The sequence below is a fragment of the Akebia trifoliata genome, chromosome 1, assembly GCF_017979445.1.
Source record: "Akebia trifoliata isolate Shusen 1 chromosome 1, ASM1797944v1, whole genome shotgun sequence".
Classification (NCBI taxonomy): Eukaryota; Viridiplantae; Streptophyta; class Magnoliopsida; order Ranunculales; family Lardizabalaceae; genus Akebia; species Akebia trifoliata.
Window position 1 is genome coordinate 13,786,769 of NC_141375.1, and position 10,657 is coordinate 13,797,425.

General features: G+C 33.2%; 1 long non-coding RNA gene across 2 annotated transcripts; it reads left to right on the forward strand.

Moving 5' to 3' along the window:
* Nucleotides 1-2,684: 2,684 nt before the first annotated feature.
* LOC147410746 (uncharacterized) lies at nt 2,685-10,652 on the forward strand. Of its 2 annotated transcripts, none has more exons than XR_015179226.1 (3): nt 2,685-2,893; nt 5,043-5,179; nt 10,592-10,652. It is a non-coding gene; the product is annotated as an uncharacterized LOC147410746 (long non-coding RNA). The 2 variants fall into 2 exon arrangements; XR_015179203.1 differs by lacking the exon at nt 10,592-10,652 and adding an exon at nt 6,847-7,024.
* Nucleotides 10,653-10,657: the final 5 nt, after the last annotated feature.

The following is a 10,657-nucleotide window of genomic DNA, read 5'->3' on the forward strand; positions in this document are numbered from 1 at the left end:
TTCCAACGAATATTGAATTGAGGACATAATGATAATTATGGAGATAGGGAGTCATAATTTTAAGCGATGAGTTCAACGACTCTTAATAACAAAGAAACCTCTCTAAGTTAGTAAGACTAGCCCTATTCTTTGGATGTCTTTTGAAGTCAGAAGAAGGAAATTGATTTTCTCATAAAAACACATATGGGACCATATCAAAGTTCCTTTTCAAGTAACAGACTTCATAAAGTAGTAAGTTTTTGTGATGAAAATTCAACAACCATTCTATATTAATTTTAAAAGTAGACAAGGTAGCCCAGTCATGATTTGTTAAAATGAACACTTATAAAACAATTTTTCTTCTGCCACACACAACATTCATGACCATGTTTATGTTTGCTGCCAGTACATATAAAAAAAAACACCTTGCACGTTTGTCTCACCAGCAAACACGATGAGTTTTGCAAGACCTGCTTTGTTGACAGCAGAGCATCCGAATTTGCAACCCAGAACAATGTGACTGAGCCAAATACTAGAATTTCTACGAGAGTCTGGATATTTTGATTGCTCATTAAGAACATATCGAGTGATGGTCATCAAATATGTTCTGTGAGCATCTGCTACGTGAACCATGGTGTTTAAATCGCTTAAGATCTTTTCGATTTTAGTAAATTTCAGAGATGGATTCAGATTTTAAGGTTTCCCTTAAAGAGAAACAAATCAAATCGAGTTCTCCTCCAACAAATGTCCGGTCTCAGTACATGAGCAAATTTGAGCAACATAGAAATTAATCAAAACCACTGTCATTTGATCGAAATTCGATAATGCCCCCAATTTATTCAAAATACATTGCACCACCTCGATCAAAAACCAAACAACACAGAGAGATTTTGTATCTCAGTTTCCCTTTTCATTTTTTTATTTTTTATGATGTAGAAAAAAAAATTTATATAAAAAATAAAGGAAGTCGTGGTAGATGGTGTTGTTGCCGAAAATTGATCTAGATCTTTTCGTCTTATGTAATAATCGGTTCCTCCATTGAAGCTGTAGAGAGATTTAGTGAAGAAAGACTTGATTAAGAGATGAAAAAGAGAAGATGAGAGAGAGAGAGAAAGAGAGGAGAGAGACGTTCTCTCTATTTTTTTGTTATTTTTTGTTTTTGAACATATGGAGAAGAAGATAAAAACATCAAAAATTATTTTCTACTAACGACACACCATGTGAAAAAAAAAATATTTTTTTTTATTTTTTTTCTTGAAATCCTCTCCTCATCACGAACAACATTAAAAAAAGTAATTTTTTTATTTCTTAACACATTACTCACAAATAATTTATTTGAGAAGAAGATAAAAAATAAAAAATCATTTTCTACTAAAGGCACACCACGGACAAAAAATATATATATATTTTTTATTTTTTTTCTTGGAATCCTCTCCTCATCACGAACAATGTTAAAAAAAATAATAATTTTTTTATTTTTTACCACATCACTTACAAATAATTTATTTTCACAACTTACTACCTATGCATATTAACGTGCTAAAAAAATTCATTCAAGAAAAACATCCATAACTCTCATCCCAACCACTGTCATTCAATCCTCAATTCATATGTCAATTTGAATATTTCATTATTTAGAGTTATCCCAAAATGACCCTAGATTGAATCATAAAAAGAAAATTATATGCCAAATCAAAGTATCTAAATTGAACCAAAGGATACCAATAAAGGATAATACAAGCCCAAAAATAATTCAAATAATAAAAATGGGTCAATACCCATTTTTTCACATCATCATCCTCTCATCATCCTGCATTATTTAGGGTCATTCCAAATGACCCTAAGTTAAATCATAGCAAATAATATTCCATAATAATATGCTAAGAGACCATAATACCATTCTAAAAATAAATGAATCAAATAAACTAAAAAATAAACAAAATAAAAATAAAAAAAACTAGGTCTAAATGGCAATATTTCCATACTTGGGACTTTTCATGTTTGATCCTCAATAATCCCCAGCGGAGTCGCTATTGAAAGCGCCCTCGATCCGCGGGGTATGCGGATCCGCTTTTGACTTTGAGGTTTGGGAGTCGCCACCTAGTTATTACGGTCTAGGAACCGAGCATTGACTCAAAAAAAACAAAACAACTAATCTACAAAAGATACTAAGTCTGGGGATCACGTTACGGGGTTGGAAGGTGTTAGGCACCAACCCCGCCCGGCAAATACCGGTCTCTACTAATTTTCAAGAATATTACATTGCTAAAGACTTAAAATAAATAGAAAAGACAAAGAAATTATACATGTGACGATTGCAACGACTTTTTCCCTCAAATATGGTAAAACAGTTTCTCGTATAAATTCTCCCATTACGTCACAAATCAGAAAAAATGACTAAACATGGCGGAAAAAACGACGGACTAAGACCGTTGTTTATTTACGACGGATTTTGTTGGTTGTTTAACCCTTAACGACGTCCATAATTATTGATTATTAACAACTAACTTAATCCGTCTTTAAATAATAACTCGAGTTACTATTGTCGCACCCACTTTTACTAATGCTACACCAATTGGTGTGGCGTTAAAAACAACTATGGTGACAGTATTATTTGTATCGATTAACATTCAGACTCAAACCTTATTACCTTAACAATAGCCGATTCGAATTTTCTTCTAAAAAAAAAACCCTCGAATCTCAAATCTCAAATCTCAGACTCGATTCGATTTCGTCTCTCACGATTCTAAGTTTTTTAATTTTCGATATCTACTCACAAGATCCTCTTTCGCGATTTAGTGTTTCGGATTTTCGATCGTCCCTCTCTCGATCCCAACAAAGAGTCTTCAACAATCCAAGGGATTACGAAATCAGGCGAAGTTCGACACCATCTTCTCCGGCACAAGCTTTCGAGGTAGTTCTTTCTCTCTCTCTCTCCACGTTGTTGTATTTGTAACCCTAAGAATAATTTTAGAAGTATTAAACATTTACTAATTTCATAAATTCGATTAGTTTTGATTTTCAAGAGGGATCTATCTCTGCGATTTTTGATTAGTTGATATTTTGTGTTTCTTCTGCTATTTTCCTTGTGTTTTGGCCTGTTTTGTTGAACATTATTGCAACTTTGAGTATATTAATTAAGTCTCAACCTTTAGGTACTTTTGTGATTAAATCAGAAAAGATAAAAGATGACTAAAATCTTATTATCTTAGTAAGATAATGGTTTCACTAATTTATATTAGATTACAGGGGAAGAATTTAAACGTGATCCACATGATATAACAAATAGGGAATCGTTCCTCAATAGTAAGATAGCAGAAACTGTTACAAAGATGATCCGATAAGGTCCCGAAAATTAATGAGTCAATGAGTTATTGTTGGGGCTTGGACAGCCAACCAGCCTGCAATTTGATAACATGTGCATGTGCTGATCGAGCATCACTCACTGGTTTCGATAAAGACTTCAGTTACCTCTGTATTGCTTCAGTGAATTAAATATTAGTAAGGCTGAACATGTTTCATTAATTTACTACTGAGCAAAAAAAAAAAAAAAAAAAATGTTTCTTTAAATTACTTGCTTACCCAGTTAAAAATAGTTAATTAAATTATTTTATCATCATCGTTACAATCGTGTTTATTATTCAATTACATTGATTTTCATTAAGAAGTAGTGTAGGTAGGATGGACCTCCTTGTGTCCCATCCCTCCGCCTCTCCTCGCTATTTAAAAATCAGAAGAAAAAAAATTATAAAAAAAAAAAATACAGTGTAAGCGGGATTCATCGAGTGTCAATCCCATTAATTTACATACATAATATGGTAGACAGTCCATAGTTCTAGCAAATTTGTCCTTCACTTGTTATTCTATTTTATTTATTTTTTTATTTTTTTATTCCTTCTAAACTAACTTCCTTCACTTTTCATCATCGTTACCTTGATTGTGTTATATAGACATGTGGTTACTTGTAATTTAATATATGGTGATTAATTATTGTAATTTAACTTGATATTTGATTATGTAATATGAGAACAACACCTAGTAGGCACTAGGTTGATTTTTTCATGATTGTTTTCGATTTTATCATATTTTTCCCTTGCCGACTTATTCCCAAACACTAACTTGGTGACTGCTAGTTATAGAACAATGTCATAGTTTTGACTATGCAGAGATATGGGCTGGAAAACACTACACTAGGACACTTATTTCACTTATGTACCAGAACTTGATATGATCCATATTGATCTCTTTGTTGCAACTTATTACCGAAATAGCGACAAAAATATATCAGAGAAATAACTATAACTATAGGAGAAATGTTCTTGAAGACCTGACAAGTACCTACTGTTGGTACTTACCTCTATAATGATTCTGTTTTCTTTTCATTATTTTATATGTTTGTATATTGAAGGCCATTGTGCCTGTTTTTAAAATTCCTTCTTCTTTTAAGTTAATATATTTTTTCATATTCTTAAAACAAATATGGACAGCCTCAACTACTACTTAAACCAAATAATAATACTTGGATTACGAATAGCAATGCTTCTACTCATATAACGTCTGATTTCGTGAATATTTCTGTACATTATGAATATCATGGGTCAGATCGAGTTGCAGTTGGTAATAGTGCAGGTTTGGACATTAATCATATTGTATCTACTCAATTTAATCATTGTTCTTCCAATTTCCATCTCAACAATATTTCACATTGTCCATCAATTTCCCACAATTTACTATTTGTTCATCAGTTTTTTCAGGATGATGATTGTTATAGTGCCTTTATTTTGCGTTTCCAATAATATTGTACTGTTTGTTATCTAGTAAGTCCTTACCTTTACGAGGCTCTCTTAAATATAAAGTGTTTTGTGATTCTTGTCCATTAGGGGAAAGTAGTCGTTTACCTTTTTCCTTATCCACTTTTGTTTCACCTATGCCTGTGGAATTAATTCACTCTGATATTTGGACTTCCCCACATTATTCTATAAAAGGTTCCAAATATTATATTGTGTTTGTTTCATCTTCTTTTAAGTTAAGGCCATTTAGTGATGCTTTATAAATATGGACAGCCTCAGGTATCTTCTGTTAGTGTCAATCTTGCAATAGAGACAACACTTGTATGGCCTGTATCTGAAGCCAAGGCTACACCAAATTAGGAGAGACAGTTACGAAGCACTTGACGAATTGTGGATTTAAATCTTTCGAGGTCAGATTTTTGTATGACCACTCTGATTTAAATTTTAAGTTTGTACAAATCATTTCTTGCAACTACTTTAAATTACCACTCTGTTTTCTTAGATTAGTCTTATGATACTAACCAATCAGTGTTACTGTGCCTCCATCATAGACATGGTTAGAGCATTTAGGGAACCATTAGTAATATTGGAAAGCAATGTGCATATACATGCTGGTGCTATGTGAAAAAGTTGCCCAGATACAAAAATGTGCTGGTAGGGATACATATGCATTGAGAAGTATTAGATGTATTCATGTATATGTATACATGCATTGAAATAATTACATTTCCATGTAACACATTCAATCTCATTTTCATTACATTTCCGACCATTTTTGTCTTCTAATATTGCATTTTTATTGCCATTGGAAGTAGAAGATGGGTTAGATTAAATATACTTTGATGATTGTATAATGTAGACAATAGGTTAAAGTGAACCTATTAGATAATAAACCAGCATTTATGGCTGTGCATAAGATTTAAACCAGCATTTGATGCTCTAAGGGTTCTACCAACAACCATTAGGGAAGCATTGTTTTTCTAGTGCTAGGACCTTTACCCACTTTAGTTACTCTATAATCCAAGAGGAATTACATTCTGTTAGGGTTTTTGTGGATACCCTTTTATCCTGATTTGGTTTAATGAATGGAAATTAACAATTGTGGTAATCCTATTGATGTCGATACTGCACCATAATATATGTTTACGTTGTAACCACTCTCATCTACCAAAAAAGAATTAAGAAACAAAAAACAATGAAGGATTGTAATTAAGTTGATGATGTTTCTACATGCATTTAGAATCTACGTCACGAAACAACATAGTTTTGATTATTGAAATACTTCTATCTACATCAATGATATTTTTTAAGTAGATAATTTGTCGCCATCTAATTATTTTACTTCATTCGATTAAATGGAGAGCAGAGGATATACTTTTAAATTATTATCACTCAACTACACCGACAACATCCTTTTTAGATCGATTGAATAATGTATTGGGTTGGTAGGTTTCATGGATTTAAAACTCGTCCGAGACTAGAGGCTATCAACCAAGAAAGTGAATGCAAATCACTATATATATATATATATGTTTCATATAAAACAATATTATATGATTGATCATCTCTTGATTCAATTCTTAGTAGAGAAATAATTATTATATTAAACCAATTTAAATGAGATGATTCGAACAAGCCAAGATGACACACAAGTCGACTTAATCTTGGTGGGTACCATGGTAGGTAGAACAAGCCAAAACTTGATGAGACCAAGGCCCAAAACCAACCTCTTCACCCAAGTCCATTTTGTCCCTCCACGACATTTCGTGATCTCCAAACCCATTTGAAAAGGAAATCTCTAAAGGGTTTATGCTGTTTACTAATGCCATTCCTTACTTCTTTGCACCCTTTATGCTCTGAAAGGTTCACTTTCTTCTTTGTTCCCCATTTATTTATTTATTATGTATAGTCTAGTTCTTGTAGTTAAGAGATCCAAATAAGACAAGGTTTGATGACTACTATATGAATTCACTCCTACATGCACAATGTGGAAAGTTTTGTGCATGGATAAGGAGAGAGGATGATTAGTAGCAAAAATTTGAAATGAAGAATGATTTTATTTTATTTTGTTTAGCAGGGTGGGTAGAAAAATCCAGGATTTTCATATTTCAAAAAACACAACAAACGCGTCGTTATTGAATACCTAGAAGATGTCTTCGAAGCCCATACCCCCAAGTAAGACATGGATGACTGCGCCAAGGCTTTCTGTTGAATATTTAGAAGGAATCAATTCATTTTTTGATTTCATAAAGGCTAATAAACATAAATTAGGGGATAATGATTGGTATTGTTGCCCTTGTGTGAAGTGTCATAATCTGATCGGGGGGAAGAAAACGATAAGCGATATTCGCACACATTTGATTTGTGATGGTATAGATACATCTTACATTACATGGATCCATCATGAAGAAACTCATCCTAGAAGTTGTGCAAACATTGGGGACAATACACTTGCTAGTGATCATATTGAAGATGTAGTCCCGAACATGGTTGACATGGTAAATGATGCTCAAGCTTATATGGGATCTTGTACATCTATATATATGGATGAAATTGATGATGTAGATGATGTTCAAGTTGAGAATGATTCTTCAGAGAATATTCAATACGAGAAGTTGATGGAAGAAGTGCTACAACCCTTATATCCATCGTGTGGAATTGGTGATACAAAATTATCGGTGACAGTTGAATTACTGAGTATGAAGGTTAGACATCAATGGTCTAATAGGAGTTTCACAGAATTGTTGCAATTAATCAAAAGAATTTTACCAAAGGAGAACACTTTACCTGATAGAACCTTCACTGCTAAGAAGATGATCAAGTCTTTGCGTATGAAACACGAGATTATTCATGTATGTCGTAATGATTGTATATTATACTGGAGAGAAAATGAAAATAAAGACAATTGTCCTACGTGTGGTGAAAGTAGATGGAAACTGATGAACTCATTGAAGTCAAGAAGCTCACGTATACCTTGAAAAAAGTTGAGATATTTTCCGTTAACACCAAGGTTGTAAAAAATGTACAGTGTACCGTGGATTGCAGAAAACATGACATGGCATGCAAATCCTGACTTAGTATCGAACGTATTAACCATGAATCACCCAAAAGATTCTTCTTGTTGGAAACAAGTAAATCGTAAATGGAGTAATTTTGGTGATGAGGCACGTAATATTCGGTTGGGACTTGCAACTGATGGATTCAATCCTTTTGAAAATAATAATAACTCTTATAGTTGTTGGCCTGTTATGATTGTTCCGTACAATCTTCTTCCATCGTTATGCAGGCGAAAAGGAGTTTACTATCTTAACATTATTGATTTTGGGAAAGAAAGGTCCAGGATACGATATTGATGTCTACTTGCAACCATTGATTGCAGAGTTGAAGGAATTATGGTCCATAGGAATTATAACGTATGACTCTTACACTAAGAGTAGGTTCAGCATGAAAGTAATTTTGTTATGGGCCATACACGATTTTTCAGCATATGGTCATTTGTCAGGTTGTAAGATCGCAGGAAAGTATGGTTGCCCTGTATGTAGTGAAAAAACAGAATCAATATGGCTAAAACATGGGAAAAAATTTGCTTACATGGGGCATAGAAGATTTTTATCAGATTCGAGACATCCATTCAGGAGCCAAAAATCACAATTTAATGGGCATGAGGAACATAGGAAACATCCTCTACGTTTGAGTAGTGTTGAAGTATTTAACAAAATGGAAACCATTCATACTAACTTCGGAAAGGTAAAAGACAATAAAATGAAAAGGTCCGCGAATCAGAATGAATCTACTGCATGGTCAAAGAGATTAATCCTTTTTGAATTGCCGTATTGGAAGGTACGTTAGGATTATCTTTCTAAACATTAATGTAATGCGGTATAATATTAACTCATTCATGCTAACATATGTTTTGTCAATCTATAGGATCTACCTATTCGCCACAATTTGGATGTAATGCATGTGGAAAAAAATGTGACAGAAAATCTCTTAGCAACAATCATGAATACAAAGAATAAGACGAAGGACGGTCTTCAAGCTCTTCAAGACCTAAAGGCTATGAAAATAAGGAAAAAGTTGTGGCCTGTAGAGATGAATGGCAAGTTGACTTATCCAGAAGCTCCTTTCTTATTGTCTCAATCAGAAAAAGAATTAATTTGTACAACTTTGTATCATTTGAAGGTTCCTATTGGATATAGTGCAAATTGGAAACATAATGTGAGTTTAGAGGACAATGAATTCAAGAACCTAAAGTCACATGATTATCACATCCTTATGCAACAATTGTTACCAGTGTTATTGATGCGCGCATTCAAGGGTCATAAGCCATTGCGGGCTGCTATTCAACAACTATCAATATTTTTCAATGTCTTATGTTCGAAGATTATTAATCATGTGGAACTTTCAAAGATGAAAGATCAAATTGTGAAAACACTATGTGTGTTTTAAAAGTATTTTCCTCCTTCTTTTTTTGTTTCCATGACACACCTTGTTGTACACTTGGCGGAGGAGGCGCAAGTTTGCGGACCCGTTAGATATCGATGGATGTATCCTTTTGAGCGGTAAATAAAATTTTAAATTAATGAGTTTATTTTTATAATTAAATTTTGCGTCAATCTGATATGTGATTCATGTATTAGGAAGATGAAAACATATAAGCGATATGTGGTGAATCAAACATATCCAGAAGGATGTATTACAGAATGTTACCTTATGGATGAATCAATGATGTATGCCATGAATTACATATTCAATGGGGAAAGAGGAAGTCATATGAAAGCGAGGGATACATTCATGGATGTTGATGGTGAATGTGCTTATCCTATTGATAAAAAGGGGAAGATTTTTCTTCTTGAAAATGTACAGTACCAGCAAGCGCTCAAATGTACTACGTCAATCAATTGAAAATGTTGAGTGGGAAAAGTAAGGAAAATTTTTATTTTACTACATACTTGTTTTGTTATGATGGTTTATAGTTCATAATATATGAATGTTGCATTTATATGCAGAAATTACACTACCTACGTTCAAAGCCATGTATCTAGTTGTCAAACTCATAGAGGTAATTCAAGAATAGAAAAACCAATGGATTACATACCTTGGCTTAGACAACAATTACAGAATGAGGAGAACTCTACCTTGAAAAGACTTGTTGATGGTCCAAAATTTGAAGCTATTTCATATAGTTCATACAAGGTAAATGGTTATGTATTTTGTACAGTGGATTCAGAAGTGAACAAAATAACACAGAACAGTGGGGTCTCTATGAAGGCTGTGACTAGCTTTAGGTCAAGTGTCAGGGATAAGAACGTTGTTAATAAAGAAGTTACTTATTATGGAATTGTCAAACAAATCTTAGAGTTGGATTATCATGATTTTAGAATACCGGTATTTTATTGTGATTGGGTTCGTATAGCACAAACGGATATATAGTTGATCTAGAAACGAATTTGATTTATGTTAATTTAGGGAAGTTACAGAGAACTACAAGAGAAGTTGATGAGCCATTTATTCTTGCTTCTCAAGCAACTCAAGTATTTTATTGCAAAGATTGTAGTAGGCCTACAGAAGATTGGCATATTGTCTTGGAAGTTCCAAAGAGATTGGATCTAGATGTTGATTCTTATGAAGATCCCTTAGTATTTGAGGCAAGAATGAATGGAAATTCATCAGCATCATTACTACAAGAAGATATCATAGAATATGATAACATGGATGAAGATGAATGAAAATATTTGTAAGCATGCATTTAATTTATTTATTTTTATTGTCATTGCCTTTATTTAAATTACTTGACTTGAAAATACTATTTGTGATTCCAGCACTATGTCATTTGGCCGATCATCATCGGCTCCTAATACGGCATCGGCATCGGCATCGGCATCGAC